General features: G+C 34.6%; 1 long non-coding RNA gene across 1 annotated transcript in view; it reads left to right on the top strand.

Moving 5' to 3' along the window:
- Positions 1–17,472, top strand: part of LOC105853664 — an 84,777-nt gene that overhangs the window by 66,945 nt on the left and 360 nt on the right. Inside the window, exons 3-4 of the long non-coding RNA XR_001145455.1 lie at positions 1,839–1,918; positions 8,025–8,114. This is a non-coding gene — a long non-coding RNA (uncharacterized LOC105853664). The remainder of the gene's footprint in view (positions 1–1,838; positions 1,919–8,024; positions 8,115–17,472) is intronic.

Below are 17,472 nucleotides of genomic sequence, written 5' to 3'. Positions count from 1 at the left end.
TTCAGCCTCTACTGGTTGTGTCAGGTGATGGAGACAAAGAAACTGAGGTACAGGGTGGTTTTATTCTTACCTTCAGGCCCTCTGGAGAATATGCAGGGGCAACAGGAGAGGAGAACTCAGCTTTCCCTCAGGGCAGGTGCTCAGCAGGGCATGCTGCTTCTGCCCTGGAAGATGGTCAGGCCTCTGAGTAGCCAACTCTATTACCCTCACAAGGAACTTCCTCTTGGCACTTGCAAACTGGAATGTCCACAAAGTTATCTTCATCGAAAAACATGGCTTAGGAAATTGAAGGTAGCCAAAGGTGACATAGGAAAAGGAAGCTTTTAGTATCCCATGTATGACTCCTGCAGGTCCTTAACTAAAGAATCCAAGTAAATTATGAGCGAGATATGTTCAGTGATGTGAATCGCCATTCCTTTGGCTGGCATCCTTTCTTATGGTTTGAACCCACCTATGCACTCCAGTTTTATTCATCCATGTGAGAACCCAAGTGGATGTCCTGGTGAAGAACAGGGGTTTGCTCAGATCTGGTGAATAAAAGCCCTGAGTGCCTAGTGGGGAATGAAAACTGGTGATGTTTTGGAGTATGTGTAAGTAACATTAGCTAGATTATAATGCATCACAACACAAATACAGGGGCCTCTCTGGTGGTGCAAGGGGTTAAGTCTCAGTACTCTGAAGCTATTGACAACCACTGTGCATGAGTTCAATCCCTGGCCAGGGAGCTGACCCACATGGTGCAGCAGACTTCTCCTGTCCCACCTGCTGCTCCCTTAAATTGTGTATTTCAGTCACTCTGCCTGTTCTGCTCCCCACTCTGTCTCTGGTCAATCTTCTCACTCCTCATACCTCTAGCCTACACCCCAGTTCTTGTGTACATAAAGAAGTAAAATAAATCTTTTTAAAAACCTCATAAATACAAAGGCAGACTATGTCCTCAGTTTTAGGGGAGAACTTAGACAAATGGTGTTGGTCTCCAAAAAAGCTAAGTGGCACATGGTGGAATTTTATTGAGGGGAGAATTAGCAAATAGGCCTAGGGAAATAATTTTGGGGGAGAAAGACTATAATTAATACCCAAGTCCCCCTTCTTGGGTTTAAATATAGAACTTTATTTGAAATTAAAGGGAAATGTAAGGAGTCTAAAATTTTTCTAAGTAGAAGATGATTTTTATTTGGAGGAATGCATGCAAGTTGATGAATGTAACCTCAATTAAAATGGAGAGAAAATTATGAATAGAGAGGAAGAAGCAAAGAAATTGTTTTTTAAAAAATTCAGCCTAAATCTAACTTTGTCTTAATGTATTTAGTGTTTCCATCATAGGACATCTAGTCTTTTATATATGTCTTATGGGGGAAATTGATTTGAAGCTAGAAAAGCTTTTTGAAAGTTAGAAAGTTTCACTTTCCTTGAATTTTTTTTCTTTTTTACTTTCACCTATTTATTTGAAATTTAGAATTGAAACAATTATAAAACAGGCATGATTATGGCTAGAAAATATCTTAAAACATTTAATAGTTACTGACTTAAATATGGTGAAAGAGTATTACAACTCTTGGTATATAAATTAAACCCTCTAGATAAGTCAGTGGCAGAATAAAATACAGGACAACTAAGTATAAAAACTACTTGTCTTACGATGGTTCTGTGATTGTAGAATTTTAAATTTAAAAAAGGAAGATTTTTTAATTGGCAGCATTGATTTAATTTAACTGTATTTAAGCCTTGCTGTCTAAAATTAAGACACAAAAAATTCAGATGTCTTTCATCTTATTGTGAATTTTTCACAGAGTAGGAATGATCATAATTATTAACTTGTATCATTTTTATTTTTACAGGAACAATGTTCATGTGTCAGACATCTTATCTCTCTAAGAATCTTGGAGATTCTTTTAAAGGTGAAACTTTTCGGCTTTAGGTAAGGAAACTGTTTTATATTGTTTATCGGCTGTTGAAAAGAGACCGTTCAATTTGAAGAAAACATGCATTTCAGTTCTGCTTGTCTTAAATGATATAAAACACTTAAAGATAATAGAAAGCGGGATTTTTAAGTTAAATAAAACAAATTTTTCATTTTAAAAGGTCAATTTGTTAAGGACAAAAATAAGACATTTTTGCACTCTCTGATGGATTGGTATAATAATAGAATTCCTATTATGCACCTTTATTTAAGACATAACAAAACTAAAATTATATTTAGCAAAATCCAAAGCTAGAGTTTTTAAGACACCTAGAAGATGCCTAAACATAAATGTAAACAGATAATAAAAAATAGAATTTTAAAGAAAATTGAAGTACAGTCACTGCTTTAAAAAACAAGCCCGTGGATTAAATTTAATTAAGATTTGGACCATAATAGAGAGGTCTGAACTGTGAGGTAAACTCATATGCTAGGAAAATATTGTTTTGTATAGTCATAATGTAAATATAAACAGTTTGGTTAATCAGGCAAGAACTGTCTTTTGTATGTGACCTCTTTTCAGTTTGAGAAAAGGAAAAAAAAAAAAAGACAAGACAGACTAACGTTTTATAAACATTTGATTATTAGCAATTCATTCTATTTTTGGCAGTATTTCTACTAGAACAGCTTACTTGTATAAAAAGTATAGATTATATATGTGAAAATCAGATGTTCTAAAGCAGACAAACTAAAAATGCAATTAAAACATCTAAACAAACATTTAGAGATACTTTAAAGTATTTTATGAAGTTAAAGAATAAAAGAAGTAGTTACAGAAGTTGTTCCTAGAAATAGGTTGTAAGAAATGTTAATTTGTACATCTTAGCTTTGTCACCAATACATTGGGAAAAATAAGTATATTATAATTTCTGTCTTCTGTGAACATATATTTCAAAAGTAGTAAAATTTCTGTAATTTTAAAATCTTTAATACAGTTATAAATTAATATTTAAAAAAATGTTGGTCTAAAAGATTAGGCTTTTAAGAAATGCAATGAAAATTCACATGGTAAAATGAAATCTAAAAACTTTAGGAGAAAAACACTAAATTTGGGGGTATGAATTTGAAGAATTAATTTCTAGACTATATTTGTTTATTCTTATAAAGACATTTAAGTTAATAGCAAGTATATAGCTTAACATTTACTAAAGTTACTTAATTAATATTTACTAGCCTTCTAAGATATTTTTAAAAGAAGGAACATGGTAATTTGAAAAAAGAGTAAGAAATTATTTCTAATGTGATCTTTAAATAAAGCCCTTTAATATGTCAATTTTCAAATCATAGTTTAAAGGACAGAAAAGAAGAAAATGACTACCTTCCTAATGGAAAATAGAGTCTCATAACTATATGAGAAGAGAGAGCTGTAAGCATGTCATAAATTTATGAGGAGATCAATTTCATTTCTGACTTGTTTTTAAGCTTTTTTTTATCACATATTTTAACATCAGGAGAATAACATACAAAATATGTTTTTTTATGGTCTGGTAGCTCCAAAAAAATAGAGATAAATGCAACTTTTCCTAAGCTAAATTTTTTACTAAAATGCTAGGTAAAAATTATAAAAATACAGAAGCTAAAATAGTATATTTTGAACTAAAATTCAAAATATATATGTAATATAATTTTTGCTGTCTTGTTATATAGCATTTATCGTAATTGTTATGAAACCAAATACCCTAACATGAGTGAAAAAATAAATGTTGAAGAAGTATTTTCTTTTCACAGTTTACTAGGTAAAGAATTTTACTAATAAGCTAACTGTAATATTAAGGGACATCTTTAAAACAGAGTTTTGTAGAGTTTTGCTGAAGAGCAATCTTGCCAAAAAGACTGTGGGTTTTTATGTGTTTTTAGGATCTCTGAGTTTTGTGATTTGAAATTCATGATACCTTTTCATCACTCCTTCAAATGGAAAAATGCTTCTTTGGAAAAATCAAACATTGTGTACATTGTATTTTACATTTAGGTATGAGAAGAATCGCAGGTACTTTGGGAGAATTAGAGTTGTTGTTTTAGTGCATGCATCAAATACTAAACAATTATTTTGGCTGTCTGTCACTTACACCTTTGAGCAAGTTTCAGTTTGTATAAATACATTCTAGATATTTAATTTAGATGGATGATTCAGTAATCTTTAAATGTAATTGTCATCCTTACTGAAATTATGGGCAATATACTTTAAAGAAATGCATTTTAAAGCCCATTTTTAATTAAAACGAGAAAGACTTTGAAGGACTTCTTGGAGTGAGTAAAATAATGTGATAGTGCAGGTTTCTGAAAGAATGAACTCTTAGTTTATTTTTCCAAATATATTAAAATGTTTCTTTACATGTTGTTTTTTGATATTTCAAAGTCAGGAAAAATAAAGCAGCAGTATATGCTATTTCTGATTATCTATCAATAGAAATAAGGAAAAGCAAAGTGTATTGCACGATAGGGCTTTTCCCTTAAAAAATATTAGCTTGAAATTTAAAAGATATATTGTCTATAACTAATTTTTTTTTATTAGGACTTATTTGGAGTTGCAGCACTTTTCTAAATCAATATATTTGACGATATTTGGCTTATAAAATGGAGAGATGTAGACCATTGTGGCCAGTTACAGGACAGTTTTTCTTTCTTGTTGCCTCCTAGAACTTAACAGACCAGATTTTCAATTAATAACGTTAAATAATGAAATTTCTGGGCTATAAAAAATTCAGGAAAATGCCAGAAAATTGTCAATAGGAGGGAAAGATTAATTGTAGCTAAACGGACCCCTTAAATAGTAAACATTTGGCTGTGTGAGGAGTGTTCTGGTGAAAACAGCTACTATTCGGTTAGGGATAAATTCCTGGGTAGGTGAGATCGTGGGTGTGACGAAGGCAGGCGGCGAGATAGCCCAACGGTAATTGTTTGAGAGAATTTCCAAAGTTACTTTCGGACGGTGAGGGTGAAAGTAGGTGCAACAATTGGATGTTGGGCGGGGGAGGGAAGCGGGCTCGGCAGCCTGGCGCCACGACAGGGTTAACCGCGGCGCCGCCTGGTGCACTCTGGGAGTTGTAGGCCGCGGCATTGTGGGATTGTCGTAAAAGTCGGCTTTCTAGTTGTAATGGCCGCCGAAGAGACAGGAGTTGTGGTTTCTGCCGTTCCGGACGGCTTAGGGGGCTCTCGGTGCCATCAGAAGGCCACCAAGAGCCCCCCAGGTTGACTAGAGTCTGTTAATTGTGTGTCTGAGAGGTGGACGAACGGCCTGAGGGGTTAACGTTGAGGCTTCATGTCGCCAAATGGGCCAGGGGAGCCTCTGAGGGCTACAGGCTTGGTGAGGGGCCCTGACCTGCCTCCCTGACCCTGGTCTTCTGGCTTTCTGCCTTGGAACTGTCTGTGTGGCCAGAGCCTAAGCGTTTGGGACTTTATTTTGTTGTGGTTTGTATCCTGCTCCCCCCATCCCCTTTCGTTCAGCGTTCGACTCTGTCCATGTGGTTGTTGATGCTCAGCCCTGTTTGGGATTTGTTTGGGCTTGTTTATTTGGGTGTGGTGTGATTTGTGCAAGAGCTGGGATTTGGGAACGTTCCGGCAGCAGTGCTTTGTGTGTGGAGTGTCTTGGATTGATGTAAGATTCTGCATGATTAGTAAGATTCTGCATGATTAGTAAGTCAGTCCTCGGATGAGTGGTTTGCTTTCTTTTGCACATGGTGAACTTTGGCTTTGTTTGCTGATACTCAGGCAGAGTGAAACCCTTCCTATTTGTGAAATACTTTTCTGCTAATCTGAGTACTTTCTTAAGTCATGGAGACACCCCGGAGACTGTTTTTTGCAGTTTGTAGAAAGGCGTTTTGTGCAAAAATTAATTTTAAACCTGCTCTCCAAGGTCCTCAGGTTCTCAGGGAACAAACCTCGTGGGGTCTCTGGTGCTGCAGGGTTGTTTGGGCACTTGTATGGAAATCAGGTTTGTATAGCCGTGTTACCTTACTCTCGGTTCCCAGGATTCCTCTGTATGTTGGCATAGTTGACTTTCTCATAGTGGGTACTAATTCAGCAGAGGTAAATTGAGACACTGCCCTGACATGTAACAGTGTATAGGAATCACAGGGTAGCCAGCAGGTAGATAAGTAAGGACCGATCTTCCCCTCCTGCACAAACTGAAATCTAACTATTTCTGTCACCATGTACTATGTAAATAATGCCTGATATTCACAGTCCTTGTCTGTTCAACGGAGGGCTAACTGATCATGAAAAACCACTTCACAGACAACTGGTCAGTAGGCACTTCACTCGTGTTTGAGGAAGTAAAGGATTTGAAATAAACGTACAGGAGTGGTTGTAGAAGTTAGTCATGGGTTTCTGATTTGGGGCATGACAGATGATTTGCAGAGAAAATGAAAAAAGTCCCATTTAGTGGGGTGTCTTAGTGACTATAGAGCATGATTCTGTGTTACTATGATGGACACATGAATCGTTAAAAAGCCTTGGATGTTTTGTGATGAACTGGGTTTTGATAATCTCCCTCTTGTTTGAGTTTTCTTTGTATTTGACTATTAGAGAGCATCATCACGGAAGAGAAAACAGAACAATGCGTCCTTAGGAACCTTTTCTGTCTAGTGTGATTTGGGCTGTAGATTTGATTGACTAATATCGTTTCCTTGTCAGTCAGATCTTAGGAGAATGTTTTCTTCCTTCTGACCTGATCCTGGTGTGCCTTAGAGTGGGACCAACAAAGAGTGGGGAACTTACATTATTGGTAAACTTGTTTTGTCCATTTTTGTTATTGTTAGGTGATGTGGTAAAGAACTGGTGAGTTGGTTTTGTGTTTTATGTAAACTGGATGGCTAAAATTTGTAGCTGTGTAGAAGCATTCAAGCCATAAATAGCCTGTTTTGAAAGGAAGCATACATTTTTAGTAGCTAAGTTGCTGTTAAAGTGAATTAAGCTAAACAAATGGTTTGTAAGTGCTTTGAGAGTGAATACTTACTTTGATAGGCTAGGGATAGACTTATCTCTGCTTCTGCGAAGAACCCTTCTGAACTTTCATAAGTAGACACATCTCTACAGAATGTTGAGCTCTTATATCCAAGAATTCTAACATGTAATCCCTGAGATTCTGCTTTCTACCTCTATCACTTCAGTTCTGCTGGTGTTTTCTTGTAGTACACAAAGTCAGCTGCAGTTTTAGAAAAATATATGGTAAGATCCATAGTTATCTGGAGAAGCTTATATGTGTGTATTTTATATATGTGTCAAAAACAGTCTTTTTGGAAGACAGGCTTTGTGTGATTTTGATAAAATTCTTTCAATGAGACATTACACCAAAGGGTAACTTTATTGATTTAGGTGTTATAAATGAAAGCCACTGGCTCTGATGTTCATTCAAAACAGTAACACACACTTACTTCCATTTATGGGCATACATTGTTCAATTGTGCCTTGTTCTTCACAAATCGTGCCAATTTTACAAATCAGGGGTTGGTGGCAGCCCAGAATTGAGTACTTTTCTTGGTGCCATTTATCCAATAGCTTGTGTTTACTTCCTCTTACATTTAATTAGGATATGTGCATTTTTTAGCTATAAGTCTATTGTTGCACTCCTAATAAATGCAACCATTAACACAGCCATTAATAAGTGCAACCATTACTGTATAAACTCCAGAAAGCCAAAATATTCACATGACTCACTTGATTATGGTTGTCTAGAAGTGAATACTCAGTATCTTCAGGTTTGTCTGTAAGTGAATTTAGAAGATGACAAAAACTTAAAAGTTTTCATTTTAGATTGTAGCCAAAATTTGGTTACACTTGGGGTAAGAGGTACCTATATAAGAATATCAGTCTTTGTCCTTTCTGACCTATTTCCCTCTTCATAACTGTTCACACTGCAGAGCAAGCATTTTTTATTAATGTGTTTCTATATCTGAACATTTGTGGGTGCTAAAAAACATATCGAAGACAACAAATCACCCTCTCAAAGTTTGGTCCTTGGTCTTCTTATTATTTGAAGAGTTGTTGATTGTACTTTGTGTACTTATATATGTATCTGTTTTCTTGATTTAATATGCTTAATTTGTTTTAATATATTTCTTTTTAGATTATAATACTCTTAAATATGAAGTATATTTCCACCCTCTCACCTCCATCTTCCTAGCCGATAAAAAAGTTTCTGGGAGAAAGAGGAAAGGTATTTAATATTTTTTTCCATGACTGTTAATGATGAATTTTATTTTCTGATTTTTCCTGCATGTATTTTAGGAACAGAATACATTAGCTCTGCTTTGCTGGGCCCTCACTTTTTTTTAAGTCAGAGTTAAGAAGTCAGATTTATGGATAAGAGACCGCAAAACAGTCATTGCTTCAAACTACTTTTGATGAAAAGATATGAATCCATTTCTGTTGAAAGAAAGCAAGATCATATGTATAGATCTTGCCACTTACAAGGATTCTCTATCTTATAAAGTGTCAGAAGTCCTTAAGAACTAATTTTGCTTTGTCCTCTGCCTGCCTTATTTTCTTTTTGTTCAATTTTCTCCTTAAGTGTGCCTGTGTGGTACTAGAAGTTATTTGACATCTTTGCTAATTTTGGATTTCTTTTCCAAATTCAACTTTCAAAAAATCACTTTCACCTAAAATAGATGTTATAAGCACATTATTTTATTAAATAATTATTCTTGCATATTATGTTTTTATATGATGATGAATTTTATTATAATGATTCTTCGTACATGTATTTTAGAGATAGGGTACATTATTGCTACTCTGCTAGGCAGTAACCCCAGCACAAAATGTCAGAATTTGACTTGCAAAAAAAATCTAGAATATATGACTTTAGTTTAATTTTCTATTAACAGGCTTTAGCTAATGGAGAAATACGTAACTTGGTATTTCCAGACAAATTTTACTTGACTACAGTAGAATTTCTTGCCTGACACAATCATGAAATGTGATTTGAAAATGACTATTACTGGCCTTCCCTGGTGGTGCAACTGGTGAGGATGCAGCACTGCGAGTTGGCCGCAGCCGCTTCAGACTGAGTTTGATCCCTGACCCCAGACGCGGCAGACCTCTCCTGACCTGCCCGCTGCTCCCCTCAGCAATGTCAGCGGTGTATTTCCTTGATCTGCCCGTCCTGCTCCCTACTCTGTCTCTGTTGAAGCCTCTCACCACCCCTGCATCTCAAGCTTGCACTCTATTTCTATGTGCATAAATAAGTAAATCTTAAAAAAGGAAAAAAGAAAATGACTGTCATCACGATCATATAATTATCTTAGTACATAGAAAATGATTATTACTAAGATAATCACTTGCATTCACATAAAATAATATTAGTTCTAATCTAATTTCAAAAAATTAGCTATTCTAAAAACAGTATTTGTAAACCAAGTCCATAGTTTTTAGCTTTGAAATACTTGTTTCTGAATTTTAAAATGTTTTTAAAGAGGTTTTTAAGGGGATAGGAACTGTATGTTGTAATGTAGTTGTGTCAAAAGTGGCTGACTTTTTTCTTTCAATTTTAGTATTAACCAAACCAAAGATTTAACCTATGGAGATTATAAGTGGGAAAAATGACAACATAATGTATTAGAGATTTAAAATGGAGACATCTTTTTTTTTTTAAACTTTTCTGTACTGTTTCACAAATTACGTTAGAATTAGAACTTGCTATGTAAGCCATATATGAAACGGTTTATTCTTTGATAAGTTCCTATAATAAACATCATATTTTTAAGATACACAAGTTTAAATAATTTTTTCAACCCAACAAAAGACTTTTAGAGGCAACTAATAGTAAGTGAAACTGACTTCTGCTCTTTTCTGTGTGAGGAGAAAAGCAAAAAGAAACCTAAGTTTTGTAAATTAAAAGATTTTAAGTCTGTTATGTAGTTTTTATGACTTAGTAGAAAAAGATAAAAGATGTAAGCCAAAATTTGACAATTCAGAAAAGAAAAAAATATCACTGAAGTACGTGACAGGTTATGTCTTACAGAAATAGCCCAGCAGTATTTCCTGGCTCACTTCTGCACTACAGTGTTGTCATTGTCATCACAGTGTCTGTATGTCTTGGGTAGGCCCTTTGTTTTACCATAGGAATATGATAGAAATGCTGATAGGCCTGTTCCAAATGTTGCTTTTACTAGGCCTCACAATTTCTGGTTAGTGCCTATTGCCACTCTATAACAGTGTAGTTACCATGAAACCACTATGTTTTGAGAAGCACAAAATCATACAAAGACGAAGCATCAAATGGAAAGACTCAATAGCACTAAGAAACCAGATCTGTAAATGAAGAAGCTGCCCTGGCCATTGCCATATAAATGAAAGGATCCATTCCAAAGAGGACTTTAAGTTTCATAATGTCATGAGCAAAATAAAGTGGTTTGTTTTAAGCATCCGAGGTTTGGGGTGCTTTGGTATGTATCAGTAGAAAACTGAAACAATTACTGGGGAAACAAGATCTCATCACTTAAAATCAGGGATAATGTAGGAGAATACATTCACTTATTTAGATATGACAGGGCACTAATATTTATAACATGGAATGCCTAGATCATCAGACCAAAAACAAGTACTACAGTAGAAAAATGTGTGAAGGCTATGAACAGGCAGTTTTTGGGAGAGGAAACTAAGAGACAGATACAGAAGATCTGCTCAAACTCATTTGTAATCAGAGTGGTTTAGATGAAGCAACAATAATATATTCCCAGTAGACTAAAAAAAAAAAAAAATGGGCGGTGTCACATATTGATGGGGATGGAGATAGGAAGCCTCAGACTCTGTTACTAAGAGTATAAAGTGGTGAGCCATTCTGGAGCACAATCTGTCAGAATATAGTTAAATGAATATAGATTAGAATAAATTGGTTTTTGGCATATGTCCTCAAGAAGTCCTAGATAGATTGCTACAAAAACCAACATGAGGATATTAACCACATTGTTTTTGATGGACTTAGAGTCAGGCTGGATTTCTTAATCATGTGTAGGGAGGGGTGGGAGTAGCTAAAATATGATAAGAGTCATACAGGTATTATTATGCTCTAGATGGAAAAAAAAAAGGACTATGTATGTCTACCACACACATTTTTAAAGTCAGTGTGTGAAGTGAAAGTAATGGAATCTCTTAATACCATTTGTGGAAGTTTGAAGCACATGGATACAAAAATGTCTGCAAGAAAATGTTCAAAAACATGTCAAGCACATTGTTAAAGGTTTCCTTAGAGCAAGAAAAATGTTATCCATAGAAGGAGAAAGGTAGAAGAGAGAATTGAAGTGGGCGGGGCGATGTCAAATAAACTTTAAAAAGCCAGTAATGATTGTAGGATTGTGAACCAAGGTATACAGTTAATCACGTTTCCTGTGCCTGAATGCAGTATGACCTCACCTTCTGAAGAGAAAATTATAATTCTCCAATAACCAAAGTAAATTAAAACCTTGGAATTGTTTTTAAAAATGTGTCAAACTTAGAATAATGTTTTTAAATGAAGTCAGTAATTGCAGTAGAATATCCAAACAGGAAGTTTCATTTTTTTGTTGAATATGTAAGTTGGTATGAATTTTAAAAGACCAATATTTTTCAAAAGCCATAAAACTTTATTGTTCTAGCAACAAGCAATTGTAAATTGAAACTACTAAAACCAAACCAAATAGCACCAGTAAACATGAAATATTTTGGGATATGTTAACTAAGTATGTGTAAGATCTGTACACTGAAACTCTAGATATTGCCTAGAGTCTGTCTCAAATAGTGAGACATATACAATGTTCATGGATTGTTTGGAAAATTAAATAATAGTATGTTTTAACTCCCCTAATTTGACTATAGATTTAAAAACGCAATCAAAATACTAAATGGTTTTTTTTTTCTAAAACAGCTTTTTAAGAGAATTCAGTAGGGTGATATAGAAATCTCTGTGGAAGTGCAAATGCTCAAGACAAGAACAATGAAAATTCTACCTCAGTTCAAATCTTTTAAAACTACAGCAATGCAGCCTTATATTTTGTGAACCAATTTTTTTACCTAAAAATTTTTTTTAATTTTTTGACTTTTTTATTATTATATTAGTTAATTTTTACATATTTTTTGTGCATTTTTCCATCTCAGTTGTAATCCCCATGGGTTTCCCATCACCAAATCACCCATGTGCCATCACCATAGTCCAGTGCATTTCTCTCCTCCCACTGTTTTGATCCCATTCCCCACTGCACCCCCACAAAATGTCTCTGGTATATAGCTGTTCATCATTGTCATTATTTTCTTGCCTGTTCCGTTATATTCCTGCTATGAGAGAAACCATCCGGTATTTTTCCTTTTCTTTCTGGCTTATTTCACTAAGCACGATCTTTTCCAGCTCCATCCATGTTGCTGCAAAAGACATGTGGGTTTTTTTTTGGTTGCTGAGTAATATTCCATTGTGTATATGTACCACATCTTTTTAATCCAGTCATCCATTTTTGGGCATTTGGGCTGTTTCCATGTCTTTCCAATTGTGAATAAAGCAACAATAAACATGGGGGTGCAGGTGTCTTTGAATCAATGTTTTTATGTCTTTTGGGTAGATACCTAGGAGTGGGATTGCTGGGTTGTAGGGAAGCTCCATGTTTAACAGTTTGTTACCTCAAAAAATTTTAAAGTCAGCGATTGCTGACTTTAAACAAAATGATAGGCATATAGATCTATGAAAAGAAGATAAAATGGAGATGCACACATATACCAAGTGGCTTTTAACAAAAGTGCATATGAACCAGCATGGAAAAGAATACTTTCAACAAATGGTGCTAGAACAGTTGGACAGTCATATGCAAGCAATAAGCCTTGTTCCAACTCTCATACTATCTACAAAGGTTAAGTTGAAATGCATCGTAAGCCTAAATATAACACTATATGGAATAAAAGGGGGGGGGGAACCTTTGTGATCTTAGGTAATACAACGTCTAAAATTTCTTAGACAAAAAGGAAGCATAAAAGAAAAAATTGATAAATTTGATTTTGTCAAAATTCAAAGTACATTGTTAAGAAAATGAAAAAGTGGGTGAGGTTGGAGAACAATAGGAGAAAGAGGAAGGAAGAAAAAATGAAGAAAAAAAAAAAAGGGCAAGCCACAGGCTGATAAAAAAAGTTTGCAGCATGCTGGATCTCTTGAAGATGTATTAAGAACTTTTAGAACTCTTAATAAGTTGTCTTAATTAAAAGTGCAAGTAAAGTCTTTGTTATATAGATGAGCCAAAAATGGTGTTTGTTTTGACCCCCACATTTTTATTTACTGTAGGTTGAGACCTTTTAGCTGAAAAATCCACCAGTGCCAAATTTGAATTTTTACCCATCTCATTCTTTTAAAAATTGACCAAAAAAAAAAAAGCAGCTTCTTTTTCTCTTTATTTGGTCATTTAAAACCTGCCCTTGCTTCTCATTCTCTAATCTCACCTCACCTCAGATATATGCCCTGGACTATATTCAATATTAATATATTTTAATATTAGTTAACTAAAAGGGAAAAAGTAGAAAATGTTTGTTAATGCTAATTTTAAATGTACTTGGCTGCCTGTAATGAGAAATTATAATCTTGTCCATATGCTGTGTTTTGGGTGCTTTTTTGTTTTTTTGGCTTTCTCTAAGTTTGCATATCATTGCATTTTTATAAGCAGGGTCTTTTTATGTCAAACCCATCTTATTAAACATTTTATATATATGAATCAGAACTATTCTTCTAAGACTAAACAAGGATAAAATACACAGCTTGAACAGACCAATCACAAATGCAGAAGTAAAAGAGCAATCAAAAGCCTTTCTAAGAACAAAAACACAGGACGATATGCCTTCTTTAGTGAATTTTAAACTTTTATTGCATATCAAATACTTGTTCTCAAACTCTTCAGAAAAATTGAAAAGGGAAAGTCTCCCAAACACATTTCATGAGGTCAACATTAACTTAATCCCAAAACCAAATGACAATACAAAGACAACTCTAGATTGATAGCTCTGATGAATGTAAATACAAAATATTCTTAACAACATCCCAGCAGTTTGAATCCAGCAATATATAATCATTCATCACTACCAAATGGGATTTATACCAGTGATACAAGTTTGGTTTAACATATACAGATTAATGTCATTTACCACATCGACAATTAGAAGAGAAAAATTACATGAACATTTCAGTGGATGCTGAAAAAGCATTTGACAAAATTCCATACCCATTTGTGATTAAAAAAAAATCAAATGGGAGCAAAAGCTACAGTATGTCATATATAGCAGACCTACAGCTAATATCATACTCAGTGTTGAAGAAGTACTTCCCCTACAAAAAGGAACTAAACAAGAAGTGTCCGCTTTCAGTGCTAATATTCCATCTAGTGTTGGAAGTCCTAGCCAGGACAAGTAAGCAAGAAAAAAAGACAGGAAATAATCCAAATTACAGATAATATAACATACATGGAAACTCCAAAAGACTTAAAAAGCAAAAGAACTACTAGAAATAATAAAATCGCAGGATATAATACACAAAAATCGATTGCATTTTTATATGCAAATAATGATTAGAAGAAAGAAAAATTAAAGTCCCATTTATTATTGCACCAAAAAGAATGAAATATGTGGGGGTAAACTTAACAAAGGTGAAGTGTTATTTACTGAAAACTCTCAAGACATGATCAAAAAAAAAAAAAAGCTAGCCTGTGTTCATAGAATTCAGCATATTACCTATAAAAGTTCCAGTATTTTTTAAGGACGTAGGACAATTATAAGATTGTGTATGAAACCACAAGAGATCATGAATAGGCAAACTATTTCTGAAGGGAAAATGGACATATCATGGTCCCTGACTTCAGACTATATTGCACAATGATAATAATCAGAACAGTATAGTATTTAAAAAAAAACCAGAAACAGGTCACTGGAATAAAGAGTCCAGAAATAAACCCACACAAAATAAGCAAAAGTCCTAAATAAACACTTCTTCAAAGAAGACATATAAGTGGTCTATAGTCACATGGGAAGCATGCTCAATATCATTGAATATAAAGGAAATGCAACTCGAAACCAGAGATGTCACTGTACCCCTGTGTGAATGGCCTATATCAGAAAGACTGGAAACAGCAAAAATTGATGAGAATGTGGAGAAAATGGAATACTCACCCACTATTGGTAGGAATGCAGTTTAGTACAGTTCTATGGAGCATGGTATGGAGAATCTTTGAAGAAATAAAAAAGGAAATATTGTGTGACCCAGCAGTACCTTTATTTTTAGGTTCCACCCAAAGAATGTGAAGACACTAATACAAAAAGTTTCATGCATGCCTGTATTCATAGCTGTATTTTTCATTTTACCTAAGTCTTTGGAACTAACCTGTGTCTATCAGCAGACAAATGGATAAAGAAACATGAGTATATACTGAAAGGTTACTACTGAGCTATTTAAAAAGATGAAATAGTGCTTTGGGGGGACAAAGTGGATGGTTGCAATAAGTCAGAAAATGAAAGACAGTTACTGGATAGTTTCACTCACTTGCAGAAAAAAAAGAAAAGCTGGCAAAATACAACAAATATCAGGTTATGCTGGTTATCAGGTTGGGGTGGGAGGAAGGAGAATGAGACAAGGTATTAGCACTGGAATTTTGGTGGAAGGTAAGTGAAGCATAAGCACATAAGAGGTGGGAAGTTAGAGCCCCAAATTTAGATAACTAAAGGATTAGCAAATCAATACAATTTGAGACTTAATAGTTTTATATATTTGAGTACACCTGTGTTGGATGTGGAAATACAGATCACAGTTTTGTCTATTTTGATGAATTATCTTCCCGATCACTAGATAGTGCCCATCTCTGTTACTAATTACCTTTTTTTGCTGAAGAATTAATTTATTAGAGTTGAGAATAGCAATTCCTGCTTTTATCTTCCTGTTGTTGGCTCGACATACCTTCTTCCAGCCACTTACTTTACGTCTGTTTCTCTTGAGATCCAATGTGAGCCTCTTACATGTATAACGTGTTTTTAATTCATTTTCATAAAGGCAAACTAAACAGTATATTAGTATTTCATGGAAATGTATAATAATATGTATTTAAACCATATTGTGACATAAGCATGTATGTACCCACATATGTATTTATACAAGTAGATTTGTGTACAGTTTTTAGGACTTTGCTTATTTGGATGATGGGCGATGGTAGATTCTTGGGGTTTTTGGTTCTTAAACTGGGTAGTAAGTTTAGATCTTTCATTCTGTTATCCTTTATAACTAAAGCATTTCATGGAGTCTCATATGTGAATATGTTGACAATGAAAAGAACTAGGCAAAAGTAGTAGGAATTAAAATAACTAGAAATTGTAGGGAAAAAGATGAGTCCATTGTTATAAGCATTCATGTGAAAAAAATTTCACCAAATTATTAACTGAAGTTGTTTGCATAACCATGCTAACATTTTGTTCCTTTTGGCTGGAAGTATGATATTGGCAAAATATTAATTTGCTTTCCCTTTCACCTACTTTTAAACTGATTTGTCTACCATGACACACTTTTTTTTTTTTTGATAGAGTACTTGGGATTAGATTGTAATGATGAGATTTGCTGATGTGAGAAAGAGTTCCTCTTAATATGCAATAGAGAAATGTCAGCATTTCACTTTGGCTTTTCAACTACATATTGAGAGGAGAAAAAAGGTGTTAAATTAGGTTTGTAGGATACATTTTTATGCTTAAAAAGGTATGCATGTGTATGTTGTATATATCTTTTTTTTTAAGATTTATTTATTTATACAAGAACTAGGGTATAGGCCAAAGGTGTGGGGGGTGAGAGAATTCACCACAGAAAGAGGGGGGCGCAAAACAGAACTACAGAAATACACTTCTGAGGTTAACAGTAGGGAGAGGTCTGTTGTGCCATGTGGATCACCTCCCTGGCTCGGGATCGAACTCATGTTGCAGTGGCTATGATTAGTTTCATAGTTCTGTAGATAGCTCATAGTGCTGTGTTTTAATACTTTGCACTACCAAGGAGGTCCTCATTTAGCTTTATACTCAGAGAAGATATGCTTTGATGGTGGGTGTGGTAACATTTTTAACACTTTTGAGGAAGTGTGGACCTGTACTCTTAAAACATATTCAAGGTTGTCAACCCATGTTGCCTCAATTAAAAATAAATGAAACTGATGCTTATAAAGGAGAGACTTATTAAGTGTTTTATCTGTTAGTGAATGTATATTTGAGAGTCCAAGAAGTTGGAACAGAAGAAGTCCGGAATGAGTACTTACTAGTGATCCTTTGTACCGTCCCCATTATTAATCCACTTTTATTATGAAGAAGAAAGTAAGTTATTTATATTTTAATAATATCTTTCTATTTTTAAAATTTATTTTTATTTACTTATGTGTACAAGAACTGGGGTGTAAGTAAGCCCGGGGTACAGAAGGTGAGAGGATGCACCAGAGACAGAGTAGGGAACAGAACAGGCAGATCTACTGAAATACACTACTGAGGGGAGCAGAAGGCCAGACAGAAGAGGTCTGCTGTTTCATGTGGGTCAGCTCCCTGGCCTGGGATCAATCTCA

This window comes from Condylura cristata, unplaced genomic scaffold (assembly GCF_000260355.1).
Source record: "Condylura cristata isolate star-nosed mole 26May11 unplaced genomic scaffold, ConCri1.0 scaffold00015, whole genome shotgun sequence".
Lineage (NCBI taxonomy): Eukaryota > Metazoa > Chordata > Mammalia > Eulipotyphla > Talpidae > Condylura > Condylura cristata.
This window is presented reverse-complemented; position numbering and strand designations above follow the sequence as displayed.